The 20,850-nt window shown below is 36.2% G+C and overlaps 1 protein-coding gene across 1 annotated transcript in view; it reads right to left on the reverse strand.

Moving 5' to 3' along the window:
- LOC113232031 overlaps positions 1-13,136 on the reverse strand; it is a 215,945-nt gene extending 202,809 nt beyond the window's left edge. Inside the window, exon 1 of the mRNA XM_026466655.1 lies at positions 12,883-13,136. The gene's annotated coding sequence lies outside the window, so the exon portion shown is untranslated. The remainder of the gene's footprint in view (positions 1-12,882) is intronic.
- Between the last annotated feature and the right edge of the window lie 7,714 nt (positions 13,137-20,850).

Consider the following 20,850-nt stretch of genomic DNA (forward strand, 5'->3'; position numbering starts at 1 on the left):
ACGCTGTATGTATTTGAACTAAAGGATATAATACTCCAATATCCCGTTCAAGGACAGCAGGTACTTAAATAGTACTACACACAAAAATATCACCACCTTTCTTTATGCCGTGGTGCCAATATTCATTCAGTACAAAATGTTCAGTGATGACTTACGGCACTGAAACGTGGTCGCTCACTATGGGCCTCATAAGAATACTCAAGGTCACTGAAAGGGCAATGGAAAGGACTATGAAAAACGCGAACGCTTCTTGAAGAACGCGATATAAATTTAATGGAAATGCACTTGAGACTTCAAATTTAACATTAAAAGGAAAATTTGATGAAATTCGACGATTTTGGGAAAAATTGAAAGAAGAATGCAAACTGAAGGAATCTGCTATTGAGTGTTTCGGCAAAATTAGACTGGAACATGAAGACGATCTAGACCGCATCAGATTTCTGGAAATACAGCTAAAGGAATCAAATGTCGAAATAGCATTATTTTATCAACAAAGTGGAATCTACGACCACCTATCGGCATTGTCACTCCGTGAAGAACCAGTGACAGTAGACAGGAATTTATGCCGCACTAAATTATATTATGCTAAGTGACAAGACTCAAGATTTTCAAAACTAAACAAAAATATTAAAAAAGACTACAGCACTTAAGAAATTAAAAACGGCCAAGTTAAATCTATACAAGCAAGAGATGAAAATGGCCGAACAGGTGAAAGATCAGGAACAGGCGGAGCTGAATCTTCAATCAAGAACTGAAGACCTACTTACTACTCAAAAACAACTGGACGAACTTTCAGCTGCAACCAATGACCTTTTGAAGCTGAGAACTGAGTATAGAGAACTTACTCAAGTTCTTCTACAGGATGAGCTTAGTAACACGGACGAACTAGTTGAGGTAAAGCAGACTGCCTGACATCCCCACTGCCTACGTCGTCAACACAATCAGCACGAGTATTGTATGCCAGTGTAGCTGCTAGGAAATGAAACTGTTCCAGTGCAACTGATGAAGTTCAATGCCCTTGTCATGCAACCACAGACTTTTTTTTTTTTTTATCGGGGGGAAATGCTTTATGCATACCCTCGAGCCCGGGGAGGCTCGAGGGTTATGTGGGACTAACCCTCCGATGGAGGGCATACCCACTAAAAACCCCCGGCGCACCCCCTTGGCCGGCTGTTGTGGGCACCGTGGGATCCCGATGCAACCACAGACTAGCAGAACTCGCACCAAGCCATTCAGAAGAACGGTTGTTTTTTTCGGATAAAATAGGTATAGAACTAGGCCACCGTCTTAGTAACCACTTAGAGCAAACGGTAGTCAACTGTTGTTATCCAGGAGCTACTTGTAGTCAAATTATCACACTACTAAGCGGTCACAACTTCGATGAATACACAACTGTGATTCTTATGCTAGGTAATAGTAATAACATCAGTAAAAAAAAAAATAGTAGCATTGACGTGTTCTTGAGAATATATGAGAAGTTTGGGTGTAAATTCCTGCTAAGTGCATTCCCTTACTGCTCCAATTTAGGCACTTTTCATAATGAGGATGTACATAACATAAATTCACATTTTTACAATTTGATACGCCGTCATAGTGACGTTATTTTTTGTTTTGACATCTGTAAGTTTGTAAGGAATTTTAAACTTCTTGAGAATAATTTACATTGACCCTTAAGGTATCTAAGACATATTGCTAGTTTACTAGCTTTTAATATTAAGGACGCTGTTATACAAGATATAACACAGTCTCATGATAATGCTCCTACTCTAAGTAGCAACATTATTCTTACTAACCATAATTTAAACTAGTAAACAGAAAAGTTTAATCATTTCCATGTAGTACATCAAAACATTCAGGGCTTTTCTGTCAAAACATTAGAAATAAGTCTTTTTTTTTTACACGATTTTTCGGTTGACGTGGTTTGTGTAACAGAACACTGGTTGAAGGACTACGAAGCAATTAACGACGTAGAAAATTATGTAATAGTCAGTTCGTTCATAGGCCCCTCTGCTAATTTCAACGAGTTTGAATTAACCATGGAAGTTAGTCTAAAACATATTTTACCAACCAAAAAAACTATATTAGTATGTGGAGATTTCAATGTAAACCTGTTGGAAAACTGTTCTACTTCTGTAAGTGTAAGACTCATTAATTTATTTCAAAGTTTTAACTTGATTAACCTTTTTTTTTTGGAGCCAACTCGCATCACTGCCTCCTCTTCTACTTGTATTGATAACATTTTTTGCAACGCAGTATCTAAATCAATCATAAATTGCTTAAGATTAGATCATAATGGGCAATCGGCTACTTTTAATTGTAAAATGAGCAAGAAGGTATACCAATTTCTCTGCAGACCGATTACCACAGAACGAATAATTAGATTTCAAAATAATATAGACAATAGTTTAAATGCCCTGTCCCATATACCGGAGATTCTAAATATTTTATATAACACGACATATAGTTGTATTAAAAATGAATTTGATAACGTATTTAAACCGAAAACACTAACTTTCCATAGAGATACTAAATTCAATGACTGGGCAACAGTAGGCATTCATAAAAGTAGGTCTCGTTTGTATGAACTATACGCTATGAAAACTTATAATACTAATTCCAATTTTATAGAATATGTTAAAAATTATTCAAAAATATTTAAAAAAGTATGTGTGGCTGTAAGGTTAAGTTTCACAGCCATCATAAAATTAGACAATCGAAAAATAAAACTGAAACTACAAGGAGTATAGCAAATAAAGAGTCATGCAGGGTTAAACAACATGATAGAGTCATAGTTTTCGAATTAGACGGCAAATTTATAAAATCTAAAGATGGGTAGCTCAAGCTTTTGAATCGTTCTTTTCGGAAATCGTCATAAACACTACAGAATCATTAAATTCCTCCCCTTCTCTTGCTATGCATCTCCTAAAGAAAAATGTTAATGTTTGTGGCAGTGTATTTCATTTTCGTCATGTTAATCGACAAGACATACTCAAAGCTTTTAAATCTATACATGTTAAAAAAAACTGAAGATCTCTCAGGCATATCGACTAAAGTTATAGACTCAGTAATATATATAATTTCCCCACATTTAGCTAATGCATTCAATAGGTGCGTTGACGAAGGTATTTTTCCCGATTTGATGAAATACAGTAAGGTTATTCCTTTATTCAAAAGCGGTAGGAAAGTTGATCCTAGCAACTATATGCCTATTTCAAGTCTACCAGCTTTAAGTAAAATATTCGAAAAGGTTATGTTGAGTCAATTACTGTCTTATTTTGGTAGGAATCACATTTTTCATAGTGAACAATATGGATTTAGATACTAGTGATAGATCGACTAGTGATGCGGGGGTAGCGCTACTAAAACATATATTTGATGCTTGGGAAAGGTCCTAGAACGCTATTGGGGTTTTCTGTGACCTATCAAAAGCATTCGATTGTGTGGACCATATTACTCTTGTTAGGAAGTTAGAATATTATGGAGTAAATGGCAAGGCGTTGGAACTTGTTTCGTCATATCTTAACGGTAGATTTCAGAAAGTAGACATAAATGGAGTGACTTCCTTGGGTTCTCCGGTAAAAATGGGTGTTCCGCAGAGCTTGGTCCGTTCTTATTTCTCATTTATATCAATGATCTACCATTCTTTGTTAAGGACCTTTGCGACATAGTATTGTTTGCTGACACATCCTTGATTTTTAAAACTGACAAACATCACATTAACTATGACAATATTAACGATACCCTTTCAAAGGTAGTTTATTGGTTTAATGTTAACAATTTATTGCTCAATGCCAAGAAGACAAAGTGTGTTAAATTTGAATCACCTAATGTATAATCGACTAGACCAATCATAGAAATAAATGGAGAAAAGTTACTTGTTAATAAAGCTGTCTTTTTCTAAAACTTTAATGGTTTCCACATATATCTTCCTTAGCCAGCAGATTAAGCTCTGCTGCATACACAGTCCGTAGAATACGTGAGCTTACCGATATTGCTACTGCTAGACTAGTCTACTTTAGTTACTTCCATAGTATAATGTGCTACGGGATTCTCATGTGGGGTAAAGCGGCAGATATACAAACCATATTTGTGTTGCAAAAACGAGCGATTCGTTCTGTGTACCGTTTAGGTTCCCGGGTATCTCTAAGAGAAAAGTTTAAGGAGACTGGTATCATGACTGTGGCTTCGCAGTACCATTACTCAAATATTTTGTATGCCCGTAAAAATAGGCATATTTCGTTAAAAAAGAAGATATCCATAATATTAACCTTACAACTAAGTTCAAGTTCAAGGTACCACGAATTCGTTTAACTAAGGTAAACGATTCTTTTATGGGGAACCGTATACGTTTTTACAATAAGATTCTAATATATTAAGATTATCGTTTCCTAAGTTCAAAACTTATGTTAAAAGTATTTTAATTGAAAAGTCATATTACATAATCAGTACAGAGTACTAAAAAACCGACCGCAAAAGTACGTGGAATTACATATAATTACTAAGTTTTATTGAAATCGGTTACCGGAAACTGCGCAAACCCGGCTTCATCCCCTAGTTCGCCACTATTCGGAACTTGACACAGGAGATAATAAAAATCGATTCTCACTACTCAAAGTATATTGAGAGACAAAAACGCCTTGAATTGGAGAATAGCAAAATCAACCATTAAAATAGTTGTTCCTTATATAATAAAATTTAGGCGCTATTTATAAAAATTAATCTTCATGCGTGAACAACCGCCCTTAGAGGTGGATGATTTTCTTAAAAATTAAATGGGACCACTATGGAGGTACCCTCTTTCCAACAAAAAAATAATGATGAAAATCGGTTCACAAACACCGGAGTTATCGCGTAACATACATACAAAAAAAACATAGTCGAATTGAGAACCTCCTCCTTTTTTTGAAGTCGGTTAAAAATTGAAGAGTATGTTTTAGATAAAGAAGTATGGAAAGACAACAAGAGTCTAGATTCCACACAATTATGATTTAAAGTATATTCCATTGCATTTCAGTATATTTGAAAAGAGCAATCCCTAGAGCTTCATGCTCGTTCTTCTCAGGGAGGTTAGCGTAGTTAACGAGCAGTAGCTTAGAAAGTAGCTTAACAATGACGTTGTCAAGTGTAAATATTTTACCTATGGAATAAGTGATTATTTGACTTTAACTTTGACTACGCTCGGAGTTTCGTTACGAGATCAGAGATATCGACGTCGTCCTAAGAATTGCAAAACTTAAGTGGCAATGCGCAAGGCACATTGCTCGCAGAACAGATGGCCGATGGGGCCGAAGAGTTCCCGAGTGGCAACCGACTACCGGAAGACGCAGCGAGGGCAGACCACCCACAAGATGGACTGATGATCCGGTGAAGGCCGCGGGAATCCGCTGGATGCAAGCGGCGCAGGACAGATCGTTGTGGCCTTCTTTTGGGGAGGCCTATGTACAGCAGTGGATAAAATGTTCAATGTAAATTATTGAATTTTGTCAGTACGTTGTTGATACTTCTTTATTAAGAAACACTACACAGAAAGTACTTAGAAATAGGCGGCAACAACAAAAAGTACTTGGAAATCGCAGTGTAAGGCCCATACATGGTTTTTTGAAATCCATATAGCAGATCGAGGTACTATCATATTCTGATATTTAACTTTACGGTAAACTCCGTTACTGTCCATGAACGAGATTTGGGTCATTTTGTACACCAACGAAAAAAGCATAAACCTAAAAAAATAACAGAAGTATGTATATATACCAGTTGTGAATAAGCGGAATTATTAGTTCGAGAAGTGAACATTTGAGTAAACTGTGCTAATTTTCATAATAGGCTTTTGATGAGAGTTGAATGTACTTTGGAAATTAACAAAAGTATTGTTCTATTAGACCCATTAGGTAAGTACAATTTGTTCTTGGAAATCGCACCCATACAACTCATTTGAATCTTGAAGAAACACTAAAGGAGCTACATATTTCGCATACAATATAGTTAATAGAGCAAGCCGATTTAAGGAAATTTTCAGAGTACCTATTATGTAGGCACACGTATTCATTAGCGTTTGAAAAGATTCGAATTATTTAAACTGCAATAGACGATTAGATAAGCTAAACTAGAGTTAAATAAGCTCAAACAGTTTTCCTTCGATAACACTCGGAGAATGACACGATTTTTGCGTACCATTTGCATAATGATTGAGCTTTAAGAGTTTCGTTTGGGACCTGCAAATAAATTGATTGTATTTTTAGATACGTATTACCGTTGTAGACAGGGTTTTTTGATATTAGACAAAACGACAGTCAGACCTAAGTGGATACAAAATTCGTTACCCAAATTATACAGTTATTATTTAAGGATTAAGGTATTCAAAAGTAATAATAATAATAAAAATAACGCACACACTCAACAAGTGCTTTGAAAAATCGTGACCCTATTGATCTATTGCGACTTTTAGTAACATTTAGAATTATTTAATTTTTTTAAAGGGTTTCATTTATTAGAACAATATTTTCATTGGATTAAGGAAAGTGTAATAGTGATGTACAAGGTGTAATCGTTAAGTATGACCAGTTGATTATTCCATAAATATAAGAGATGCTATAAACCTTTAACTGACATCGAAAGTACGTTACCTAATTAATGACAGTAACGCACATACATAGCCCCGCACTAAGGAATTCCTGTATCGCGGGTGCCATTGACACACACATAGACAACCACAAATTACAACCCAAACTCACAAGAGAAATAGACGTAGGCCATACAAATATTTCTCCCGGTCCGGGAATCGAACCCGCCACCTCTGCTTGGCAGTCCAGCACGGTAACCGTTCGACCACGGAGGCAGTTAATTATAACTTTAAAAATAATAATAATAATAATAATAACGCTCATATTCAACATAGCCCCGCACTAGGGAAACCCTAAAACTAAAAATGTCATTTCTAGTTTCACGCTTCTTATGGCATACATTTCATATGACATTCGTTTATTATAAAGTTTTGTTAACATGAGCTTTGAACTTTTTTCTGATAACATTTGCATATTTCTGGAATTTTGTTTTATCGCACGAGAAAATGACTAAGATACCATCCTTCATATCGCAAAGGATATGCTTAAGTCTCCAAATAATATATGTAATTGCACTGTTTTTAACCACCATTTTATCCGGAACGCAGCAGTGCTACTTTGCGCTAGAAATACGTAAGCCTGTGATACCTATCCATGCGGGTTCTGGCCACCAGTAAGTAGAAAGAAAAAAGATAATAGAAACACCAGAATTAGGTACGTATTATCATAATGTGTATACACTACCTACTTGGCGGGACGAACAACTCATGCGCCTGTCCCATATCCCTATCACAAAGATCTGAGTCTGTTACCCCGAGACATAAGTTGACAAGTCTCATGTGTTCGTAATTTCACCAGCATCCTTAGCCTTCAAAACCGAAACGCAGTAATGCTCACATTACTGTGTAACGGCAGAAATAGGTAGGTAAAGCGACAGTACTGCCCTGGCTGAACTCTTTCTTATAGTGCTCTACCGCTACTAAAAAGTATTGCCAATAAAATTCTACGCCTTGGAATATATCAGTGTTTACATTTAACTAGCCTTTTGTAGTTTAGCTATGAAACACTGTTTTGTTACCTATTTTTAATACCTATACTAATATATTGGAAATATTTTAATAGCCACCTACATTTTACCTTGCGTCAACTACGTAACTTGGACTCGTAAAATTGTTATTGCCTACTAAAATGAGCTCCGTTAGCCGATGAGCTTATAAATATGCCATGACTGATATGACTGAAGACTATATTGTTGTTTCAAATCGTTGTGAAAAGAAAACAATTAATGAACTCGCGTATACAGTATCAAACGGTTTTAAAGGGTAAAGGGTTCTAGTGAAATACCTGGCAAACATGACTTGTCAACTTATGTCTCAGGGCGTTGGGCGCAGAAGCAGTGCCTCTCAGATCTAACTAGCTCAGATCTGCCCAGCGCCAACAAGATCATGACCATGATAGCTGGGGCTTGATTGAATATACATGCATAAATGAACCACTTTCGTTTGGTACATTTGAATAAAACGTGACATTATAATATACCATAGAGTGTTTAATTACTATAATTTAATTTAATTACTTCAACTCCGTTTAAAATTGAATTATGTAGTTGACATAATTAATCAATACTTATAATCAAAAACATAAATAAATAATACATAAATAACGCACACACTCAACATAGCCCCGCACTAGCGAAACCCTGTGTCGCGGGTACCATGGGCACACTCAGACAAATTACACCCAAATTGACGAAAGAATTAAATGTAGACCATATAAATATTTCTCCCGGTCCGGGAATCGAACCTGGGATCTCTGCATGACAATCCGGCATGGTAACCGTTCGGCCACGGAGGCAGCTAATTAATATGTATAATAAGTAATTTAATGTTGTCTGAAGTGAAACAATGAATATGAATTACACGATAGATAAACAACTACTTTTGGAATTATTGTCTGTCGATCCCAGGTCATTCTGTCTGGTGTTTGTCCAAGATAGCCTTCAAAATCGCTAAAAGGATTTGAGGAAGCTTTTTTTTATATAAAATATAAGTGCGTATTTGACCTCCGTCTCACCAGATGGAAAGTGACGATGAGGTCGACAATGGAGCGTGCACATCTATCTATAAATAGTGCCTATTCACTTTCGCCTTGAAAAGACCCAACTTATAACGTTCAGGGAACAAGTCTGCAGGCAGGGAATTCCACTCCATAGCCGTTCGCCATATAAATGTGGAAGCGTAACGCTTCGTGCGAATCTTTGGAATATTCACAACATAGGGGTGGAACCCAAGCCTATGCCTAGTCCCCCGGTGATGGAAAGGGGAAGGCGGAATTAAATTGTGTAATTCCATCGCACTCTTTCCGTGATATATCTTGTCACCTATAAGCCTCTTGACATGGTTGTCAATTGAATCCAAAGTCGCCAGTTGATATGTAGCAGAGCCATCCCAAAGGTGGCAGCAGTACTCCATGCACGATCGGACTTGTGCTTGGTACAGCTGAAGCAACTGGCCCGGTGTAAAGTAACGCCTCACCCTGGAAAGGATCCCAATCTTGCTGCATTTTTGGCCATGGATTCAATGTATCTGCCGAAGTTCAGATTGGACGACAGGTCCATTACAAGTAGCTGGAGACAGTCGGCTATCGGTATGGATATATCACGAAAAGTCGGAGTCAGCTGAAAGGGACTCCGTTTTGTGGAGAATAGACACGCCTGCGTTTTGGTAGCGTTAAATATGACAAGATGGGCATTGCCTCAATCGGAGACTACCTGGTGTGTCAAGTCTCAACGGCTAACCATGGACTTTCGACAAGACTGGATTTCCTCTCTACTGACCCTTGCATTGGTCAAGTACCTATCTACAACTGTGCTGTCATCAGCATTCGCAAAGGTATCTGGAATTAATATATCATTGATATGCAGCAGAAAGAGAGTTGCAGACAGTACGGAACCCTGAGGAACTCCGGCTCTATCGCCATGTGTGGAAGAGTAGCCTCCTAAGACCACTCGAATCAAACGTTCGCTCAAGAAATCCGATATCCAATTGCAAAGGTCAGTGGGAAGCACATAAGAGGGAAGCTTACTTAAAATGCTTGCGTGGCAGACCCTGTCAAAGGCTTTAGAAATGTCTAAAGAGTGTCTTTAGACTTTAGACAGGGCTTCGCCATGTCTTTCTATAGCCTCGCTACATAGATGAGAGGCGTACACAAGAAGATCCCCAGTAGATCGCCCTCATCGGAATCCGTACTCGCGACCACTGAGGAGGTCATTGTCTTCAAGGTACGGCAGGAGACGGTTATTAAGTACACGTTCCATAGTCTTGCAGAGTATGGAAGTGACTGAGATAGGTCGATAGTTGACGGGTCAGCTCTGCTTCCTTTTTTGGGCAGGTTTCACGTTTATAAGCTTCCACGACCTGAGAACTACACCAGTCTCAAGTGAGAGGCAGTACAGGCGTGTGAGAACAGGAGACAACTCAGGCGCACAGTTACGCAGGACAATTACTGGAATTCCATCTGCAAGCTTTTGGAGATTGCAGAATTTTAATTTAGAATAATGAATTTTATTATTATTTAGCATGTTATTCAGACCCTGGACAAGTGGACACCCTCAATCGTCTAATACGTTACAAAAGCATTTCAAGAGTGGCAGTCGTGGCAGTGAAAAGGGTTGGGTCACCGACAGATAAGGCACGGACAGTTGCCAACGTCATTGCCAGATCGTAAAGCCATCGGACCCTATTTATCGCGATCTCGTCGCAGATTTCAATTTGAAATATTTCTCCTGAATCCGACAGTTTTCCTTCGATAACATTTGGGGAGTGACACGAATTTTGCGAATCATTTGCGTAATGATTGGGCGTTGCTTTAAAAGCTTCTTTTGGAACCTGCAAATAATTTGATCCTATTCCAAGATACGTATTAGCATTGTGTATAGAGTATATTTGTATAGATATTAGACAAAGCCACAGACAATCAGTGTGTAAACAGAGGTTTCTAAATGTTGTGTTATTTTTAACGATAAACTATGAATACCATCATCATCGAGCCATTTATACGTCTGACTGCCGGATACGGGTCATCACTCAGGCGAAGGTTTGGTTTCTTTCACCGAAAACCTCATGGTTTAAATTTCACCCATAAATTTGGAAACATTCAGAGGTGCGAGTCCAGATTCGACACCACGACGTCTATTTGAGTGCCTCCATGCCGGACTGCTACGCAGAGGTCCCAGGTTCGATTCCCGGGCCGGGAGAAATAGTTATATGGCCTACATTTATTTCTCTCATGAGTTTGGGTGTAATTTGTGGTTGTCTATGTGTGTGTCCATAGCACCCGCGACACAGGGTTTCCCTAGTGCGGGGCTATGTGAGTATGTGCGTTATTATTATTTGAGAGGTGGTAGGTCCAAGCATTAGGCTACCACGGGTTTTACAACTATGAATATCATGTGAGCATTTTCTAGAATCCGAGTGTTCTGTACCACAAATTACGCCTAGCAATATTACGTGTTCTTTTAAAATAGCAAACTAACCTTACCCTATTTTTTTGTAATGTAAATTGTTTATTTTGATCAGTAGGAAAGGCGGGAAGCTTTCGGTAATATGCTTGTGTAACAGTGATCTCATAAATAAGAACGATTGGCTATGTATGCGTAGGATACTTATACGATTTTAACAAATGTCGAGGCTGACATTTAAGATGCAAAGTTTGTAATAAAATAACAACGTTTAGAACTAAAACATACTCCTACTCATTTGCTTCATTAATAGTCATACCTATATAGTTAAATCATAGTTTGATACTATTCTATCTACACTAATACCAATGTAAAGTTAAATTTTTAGGCGGCAATAAAATATGTCCGGATTCTCGACATGCCCAAAATAGTTGTCGTGCCATCAAACAAGTTCATTAAAATGATTAAGATAGCCAATTGTGTTACAACAACTCAATAGGTGGACATTACATCAAAAAGCTGCTTAAATATTGCAGAAAAACAAATAATTCATTTTTTGGCGATATATTGTTTAATACTATATATCGTTTCATAGTTAGGTTTTAAGAAGAAATGGAAATGTAACCATTTTTACAGATCTAAAGCGCGTATTTTAGTTTTTTCAGGTACACAAATGTTTCGGGCTATTTACAGGTCGCATGGTCACGGGATCTGTAAAGGGCCTGAAACGTTGGTTTGTTTGAAAAAAAAAATATATGCGATTTATATCCGAAAAATTACTTTCATTACCAATCGTGGTAATTTATCAACTCGTAGTTATAAAAAAATTCGATCACGCCAAAACGAGTGCGAGTGGTGTCGATTGTAGGGCACGCAGAACGCGTGTCCTTTTTAAATTTATGGGGCATGAGCTCTAGTCTACCTTAGACTGTTCTAATGAGATTCTATTTTAATATTATAAGAAAATTATTTACTCACTTAAAAAAATTTAAATTTACGAGTGTCATCTTTGCAAATTTATCAAAATTACCATCATTCACAGGAAAATGTTGTTACTGACAGTTGCCTATTGGAGTCTTTACACTCAAGGCAGAAAAAATAAGGTGTTTAATCGAGTAGAACGCCTTTCTTCCGGAAATTATCATTTTGCAGTCACGTCGACAGCGCAAAGTTGTTTCAGAGACCGTCCTGTGTTTGGACTACAAAGTGGTCAACACAGGGTCGAATTAACGAATAATTAAGATTCATTTGCACTAAATTGGTTTTAATAGAACTTGGGCGCTATTATAAATTACGGCTATGACGGATCGGGTGCTATTGTATGTTATATTTGGAACATTGTTTAATGAGGGAATCTAATTGAAGAAGGTTCACAAAAGTCTTCTAACTACGGCCTATAACTCTTTAGAGGCTAAGGAGCACTTACAAAGAGTTGATAAATATGGTGTGTATGTTGGTATGTATGTATCTTACTTATAAGTAGGTAAGTACCCATATCAATGATCCTATATACAAAAATGAACATTGTGTGCATATCCAAAAGAGCAATAGGTAAGCTAAGGTAATAAGATGCAGACAACGAAATGGGATCTCAACAGCAATTTGTATAAGCTGAGCTTTTTTATTTCGCGAGATGAAAAGATGCTGCAACTATTGCAAGTCTATTGATTTTTATAACACGCAGTTAAAATATTGTTTTTATCGATAATTCTGATGTTTACACAAAATCATTGCTTGAAAATACGTTTTTAATACCTATATTTGACTGTCTTGAAAACGCTTATCAACATTAAATTACGAAATTTTCCGATCTACTAAGAAACATTATTATTATATACAAAAGAGAATCAAAATATCACTTACGTATTGTCGGAAAATTGGAATTATCTTCGTAGTCGTATCGTGAAGTCGTTGTCGTTGGAGTATCAACACTGCACTTGGAATTTCACTCGGTGAATGCGATAATGCTACTACAGACTATGTAGTCGTATTTCAGTCCATAATACAGCTTGTACAACATGAAACGTTCGGTTTCATTCATGCCCGGCGATACGAGTTTAAAACACATGAGCTTGGGCTCGTGCTCGTGGGAGCCGGCACCAATCTGTTGTCTTTCGATACATAAACAAACTGGCGGACGGGATGAAGCTAGCTGCGTAAGCGGCTTCTACTATTGGTGCGCTAGTCGCTATATTTTCTTTAATTCTGTTCTATTTAATAGACTACCATTATTTTCATGATTATTTTCATTATTCTCTATTCCTCGTTATATTCATTATTCATTTCTATCCTTCTCAGAAATGACTGTGAATTTATTGGACGGTGTTCAATAAAATAATAAATGCAAAAATTGTTAATATCTTTATAATAATTTATTCTATACAAATTTAACTGGATAAAAGAAATCAATATAAGTACTTGGTAAGTACTTAGTATTAGTCTTCTTCTTCTTTCATCAATTTAAAATGTACTAAATTGCCACTTCAATGGGTAAAGACAAGTTTCTATACAAGTCATAGTAGGAATTTATTTCTTTCTTTTTTCAAAACGTAATAGTTTTTTATTTGAACGACTTAAAAAAGAAACAAAGCACTAAGTGGTAATGAAAGCAAATCACATGCCAAAGATTATTCGCATCGCTTTTGGACTCGCAAAATTGACATTGAGATGAGAACAACAATAGTAGGAACCCGATTAGCGCTAGTGTGACGTACAGGGAGCTTCCGCGTCTGCGCGATGGGGTCGAGTGTCTTCCCGTCCACCCCAATTTGGTCGCTGAGTCTTTGCAACTGAGTTCACAGTACAATTTCCGTTAAAGAGGGATTGACACCCTAAACACTGCTCATTCGACATGCTCCACAGGGTTTTCAACTCTCAAACAAAACCTTTAAGCTCAAATTAGATGTCTAAAAGGACATTGCAGATGCATCACATGGCAAGGGGCTATGTGATCGCAGTTTTGTATGCTTACTTCACGATCGAAAACCCCAGTTAGGGTTACAAAATAAATGCGATCTTCGATTGTGAAGGATACCAAATTGAAGTTGGAATTATATTTGAGGAAAAGATTATTTCAATGATCTCATTTCGAATTGAATACATTTGTTCCTAACCCACATTGATTAGCGTCCTGCACGTTGAAAGTAGGTTACAGAAGGCTATATACAATTCCGTAATTATGAGGGTTGAAAATATATATGGTTGAAACAGTAAGCAATTTCTCAAATTCAGCCATCCAATTGACGGGACGTACAAAGCGTGGGCCTGGTGTTAATTTTTTTATAATATCAAGTGACGGGACGAACAAGTTGTGCGCCTGATGGTAAGCGACACGCGTAGGTACGCGCATTAAAGCTCTGAGTGGCACTGCTAATGTTATAGGTAACATTAGCAGTGCCACTCAGCCTGCCTGCAATTTCACCAGCACCCTTGCCCTTCCAAACCGGAACGCAGTAATGCTCACATTACTGCTTGGCGGCAGAAGTAGGCAAGGACGAACTCTTTATATAAAATAATAAAGTGGCAGTACTTCCCTAGACGAACTCTTTCACAAGGAGCTCTACTGCTACTAAAATGATTTCAAGTTTTAAAATAAGTATATACCTATAAATAGAAATAAACTACGGTCAACTAATTTCCATGTTTTGTATATTTCTATGAATATCTTGCCCGTAGTCCTACTGGTAGAACCACAGACAAAAAAACGTTGCCCTTGTTACTACTAGTAGGACTACGCAGTAGTGAAGGGATGATTTTAGTAAGGTGTAAATTTTAAGTTACATAAAGTCACCTACATACCTACGTGGCAAAAACCACCCACATGCGTTTTTATAAAATTTAATTTTACTGATTTTTGTAGGAACAAAATTCATAAACCTCTTGGCCGAACCTGGTATGGGTACTTCACACGTTTTCCGATGCTTGTGAAGTTTCCTCGTCGTACAGGTTTCATCACGATGCTTTCGAACATCAAATTAAATTTCTCACATAAACTCAGATAACGCAAGCCCGGATGCGGACTAACGACCTCGGCTTGAGAAGCGATGGATCAAACCTCTAGGCTACCACGGCTTCGTTATCGTTATTAAATATTAAAGTAATATTGCATCTGAAACAGGTATAACTATTAAAATGCAAACTATAAACATTTGTTAGCGGCCCCATCTACTAACACCAACCCTACACCTTGCAGGCCCTTGAACAGTATAATTTAATACGTCAACAAGCCACTAGATGGCGTTGCTTTGAAAATAATATCAGTGACGTGACAACTAGGTTTCGTTATTTACGATTTCAATAATTAATATTGATTGATGAATATAGTAACTCTAATAACAATTTTAACGATAGTGGGAATTACAATAATGATTGTAAAATGGTAAAAGTGATTAGAGAAAGGGTTCATTTGATAGCCTATTTATCATGTAGTCTGCCTTCAGTTTATGATTATTTTTCTGTTTGCATTTTTTCAAATAAAAACGGCTAAGCTGCCCGTCCTATTCTTTATTTCCGCCACTCCTATAATACATTATAGAGTTTATTATATTTTTAATCCACTTTTTTCTTTCTTCATTCTGAAAAATTACAAAGAAATCACAAATAAGGTATTCACTCTATAACGAGAGGTACTTTTTAAATTAGAAAAAAAAAACAGAACATATACGAAAAGGATTCATCATAAAATGCAACAGTGTTTTATAATTTGATTTAATATAATAATTTAATAAAATACACAGAAACATTTAAATAGTATAGAAATTGTTCATAAATTGACACTTACAAAATTAAATGGCAGTTTGGTCAGGGCCAAATCTAAGTATGTATGCTTACATTTATTTAGGTAATTAAGAATAATTTCATACACCTAAATTATATTTAAAATAATGTTATTTCTTATGTATTAAGATAAAAAAGATCATAAAATAAAGTAGCAGTAGCTATTATTCAATTTCTTCAATCTTCAATCTATTTTTAATTTAAAATTGGATAAAAGATCCATGATTATGTAGGGTGATGGCAGTAATGATCGTAATTTTAAGAGACATTTTAATTGTGTATTTAAATTTGAAATACCTATTTGTTATATCATTACTGATTATATAGTTAACTTGATAGATATAATCCTTAAAAAAGGTTATGTTTTATAAAAAAGCAATTATAATTATTATCGTAAATGAAACTTATTTTTCGGATCTAAATCGCGTATATTTGTTTTTTCAAACAAACTACCGTTTCGTCACCTGTGACCATGGTACATGGAAAGGGCCCGAAACGTATCGGGCCCTTTATAATACTCGCACCTGGGTTTGCGATTGGCGCTGCGCGTTGTAGTGTTTCACAACACGCACCTGCTCATGGGGCGTTATCGTTGGCCTATAAGCCTGATTGCTCATCACTCATAACCGAGATATACATTTATTTGATAACAGTGGAAAAAAAAATGACGTTTTACAAGGAAGTCTATGTTTGTATTAATCGAGTAATAATCTAAATTTTATTTGTATAAGAGTTTTGTGGTTTTGTCATTTTTTAATCTATATTTTTAATTCTCCTTTTTGGTATTTCTAATCTATGTACATTTTTACATTTTGGGAAGCTGTAAGTGCATCGATCTATGTAAATAAACAAATTCCATGGTCACTACTGACTGAGAAGGTAAAGTCAAGAACCAGTTATATCTAACGTTAATAGATTACTATAGTGAAAAATAGGGTGGTTTGCATTTTAATATTACACATAACTGGTGGATAACTATTTCATCTCAGTGATGCGTGACCAAGAGACCCGTAAAAGGGTCCGAAACGTTTGAAAAACCAAAAACACGTGACGTAGATCAGAAAAAAATTTCATTTCCAAACTCTACATAATCTAAAAGTTTATCTATAACCTCCTAAGGCTCCGTGTACATTAAAACATACATGATATGTAAAATGATTCAGATCCAGCCAATATTATTCCTATGATTATGTAAATGCCCATTGTACACTGTAATGAAAATATCGCATTTAAATTTATCGTTATATATTGTATATAACGATAGGGCATCTAGAAAAATACGTTTTTCATACAAAACTGAGGAGATACTTGATTGGGCCTGAAGCCTATAATTACATTTAGTGCATTTTAACGTACATTGGGCGTTTAGCGCCATTGTACTTCGCCGGGTCTTAGGAGGATAAGTGTATTAACACTCGTGGTCGTAATTTATCACACGAATAGTAATTATGTAATAGTACACCTAGTCCCTTTATAAATAGTCACAAGAAGGAGGATACATATTTTACTTGATATGAAATCGTATAACTTTAGTTTACAATACAATCAATACAATAAATATTTAATAAATTCAAAAAGGTCTCCCAGTCAACATATCATTACAATAGAGAAATAAAACCTTAAGATACAGGCTCTAAGTTTCAAAATTACTATTAAAATCAGAGATCGACATCAGCAGTATCAATGCCTTATTATAAGCTTATTATAAGGGCTGTTACACACGGCGACTTTTAGCAGCAATGCAAACGCGATGCAAACACGATGCAATAACGACGCAGTCCCTAATCGTCTATCTTAACACACACACGCGATTTTAAGCAGTGATGCAAGCGCGCGATTGCACCGTAGCGGTGCTTAGGATTTATAGGTGATTGCATCGACGTATTGATGCAGTTAGCATTCGCTGCTAAAACTCGCCTAGTATAACCACTGTAATACTTACACATAATTATAACGTACCGTTGCGTTGCGTGAATTTAAGTTTTATTGGTAAATTTTTTTATCAATTCACATTTATTCTTGAAACAGACCTTTCTTAACAAATATTACAAGTTAATTAAATAGTAATAATTAATATTTACGTAAACGTATTAATGTTGTGCAAAACAATACCACTCTCGTGTCCAAATAACACCTATTTGTGCTTAATTAACAATTTTAAAAGTAACTGAAAATATTTAACATTATGAAATTCTAACCATTTATTACAAACTAAGGTTTTATAACACTTTGGGTACGAAGTTCTAGCTTGGAGCTAATTTAGCCTTGCTTAATACAAACAACGTAGTATTCTTTTTTAATAGCAATGGAGCTCCTTGTGAAAGAGTTCGTCGTTCAATAATGTGACTATTACTGCGTTCTGGCTTTGAAGGGACTTGTCAATATGTATCTGGGTGACGGGCGCAGTGGTAGTGCCCCTAAGATCTGTACCTAGTTGGACTAATAGATAAACTTGGTTGAAAAGTTATATTTTATTTTTATTGAATAACTGACACGTTTTTACTAGGAACTGCATCCGAATATTTTTAAGTAGCATTCGACACCCGAGTCAGTCTATGTAGAATTCTTGCGGATACGGGTGTTCTGCAGGCCACGACAAGATCGTCGGGAACAGGCCTTACTCAAAGCGCTTGCCGAGTACTAAGTAGTGCCAATTAGCCAATCAGGGATTGATAATTCGGTAGCATGTAGTGCAAGCAGCAGCCTGTTTGTTTGCTAAACAAACATTATTGAGTGTTTTATAGAATGTCAAGATGTTTCATCACCATACATTCAATCACTTTTTATGAAATGACTCCACTACTTTGTTATAATTAATAACACAAAAATCGAACACTTAGAAAAAATTCCTTCGATCCGGCCGGATTTGAGCCGACATCTTCTAGCAAATCGTGCGTCTGCTATGCCAACTAAGACACGGAACGAATCAGCGCACCTCACGAATTTTTCGGTGCTTGTTTGTCGGATCTTTGTATCTGGTTTTTAACGATTTTTTAGCCGTAGCGCCATCTATAAGATATCTATGAAAGTATTTCGTCAAGTAGTTAGTTTTTTTTCTGTCCGCAAAACAATCTTTAAAAACTTTAATAATAAATGTCGTAATATTTCTATGCATTCTATCTTTTATCTCTTTGGAATAAAATTATGTAATATTATTTACTATCTGTTACTTAAGCTATTGATATTTCAAAGATCACCAAATCTACAAGGATCCACATTATTCCGAGACATTTTTTTTCATACATCCGTATATGCAAATTTCGACGATGAAAAATTCACTTCCGCGTTCGTATCTGCAGATGTCGTCATAACCTACATCTGGGCATCACTGGTTTTGACTACCATCAACATCTATATTTTGTGAAAGTACTCCGCTAGTTTGTTATTATTATAAAGATCGAATAAGCACCAAAATAATTGTTCCGGCCTTACTCGACTCGAACCAGTGTCTGTCGCCTCGATATGGCTACGTGTTGGTTGCATTCCATTATTATATCGCGTATTCTAATAAAGCGGTTGATTCCTATTGGGAGCTCCACCATTGAATCTTTTTTTGGAATAATATGGACTTCGGTTTACTAATTACCCTTCCCTTTAAATTTAGGTAAAGGAAAACAATGATGTAGAAACGTTGGTGAAGGTTCATATATCATTCGGAATGGACTATTGCCTAAATCTGTGCCCAACATTGCCAATCCAATCACACTGGATCCAAGACAGAGCATCATTTATTTCGAGACATTCAAAAAACCAAGTAGATTCCCTGGCCACACGACGGCTCTTTTAAGGCACTTCGTAGTAAACCACGACCTCGATAAAATTCATTCAAATACATGGCAAATGCGTAATATATATTTAATATATATATATATATATATATATTTAATATATATTTTTTTGTTTTTTTTTTTCATTATAGCGTTATTTTTCTATTGCGTTTAATAGAATGGTATAAACTTGGGCCACGGGTATGTAAATAACGAGTTTTTGCGCCAAGTAATTTTTAAATATATATTTTTTTTTAAACTGATATGCCAAGACCCTCGATATTTACTTGCGCTGCACTCGCGCCACTACTAATTTTCATACTATATCTAGTCTGCAAAAGTGGTGCGCGCGATAATAGAGCTGTAACTGCGCTTCTAAATATTGTATGAAAATTAGTAGTGGCGCCACAGACGCGCCACTGATTAGTTTTAATTAGTGAATATCCGAAGTAAACTTCAGTCGCCCCATACATTTTCAAGCAGGTGACCTAGGGTATGACCAGGGCCGAATCAACAAATTTAAATAATTCTGCTGCACGATTAAAGGTCCTTTGCAGCCACATTTAGTGTGAAATTGGTTAAAACCACCTGCTACAATTTTCACAAATAAAAATATTTAAAATGCCATTAATGCATTTAATTTCGCTAGGATTTTATTCTCATAAATAAAATCAGTCTTCTTAAATAAGAACAGGTTTAAAATACGTTTAATATAAATTTCATGTAAATCTCTTATGAATATTAATTTTAGAAAATGTATTCTTACCTTGTGGCACAATTTTTGAGATCAAATTCTAGAAAATTAATTTTAAAGGGAATGTATAAAATCACAGATGCGATAGTGATTAGACCAAGCGAGCAAAACGCCCATAATAAAATATGGCTTACAGCCTCTTAGAGCTAGTTCATAACCACGATCTCTTACAAGCTCAAGTTCTAAGTCAATTATTTTGAAAATAATCATTTAAGTAAACATTGATCTACCAATTGAAATATTATAATGATAAGCATACCGCGTGCCCCACCTTCAGCCACCTAAACTAACGTGCGGAGAAACGACTTAGAAGTCGACCAGTGTTGCATTTAAAAATTTCCCAGTCCCTGCGACTTCTGAAAATGATACCATTATCAACAAAAAACATACCCTAAACAAAGAGAAATTCGAAAAATTATTTTTATGAGTTGGTTGGTTACAACCTCTACCAAAGCAGTGAAGATATTTATTCAAAAGATAATGGGTTCTATTTTCACAGAAGAGAAAGAAATCCTACTCTTTTTAAATAATACT

Source organism: Hyposmocoma kahamanoa, unplaced genomic scaffold (genome assembly GCF_003589595.1).
Source record: "Hyposmocoma kahamanoa isolate Upper Pololo Valley unplaced genomic scaffold, ASM358959v1 66, whole genome shotgun sequence".
NCBI lineage: Eukaryota > Metazoa > Arthropoda > Insecta > Lepidoptera > Cosmopterigidae > Hyposmocoma > Hyposmocoma kahamanoa.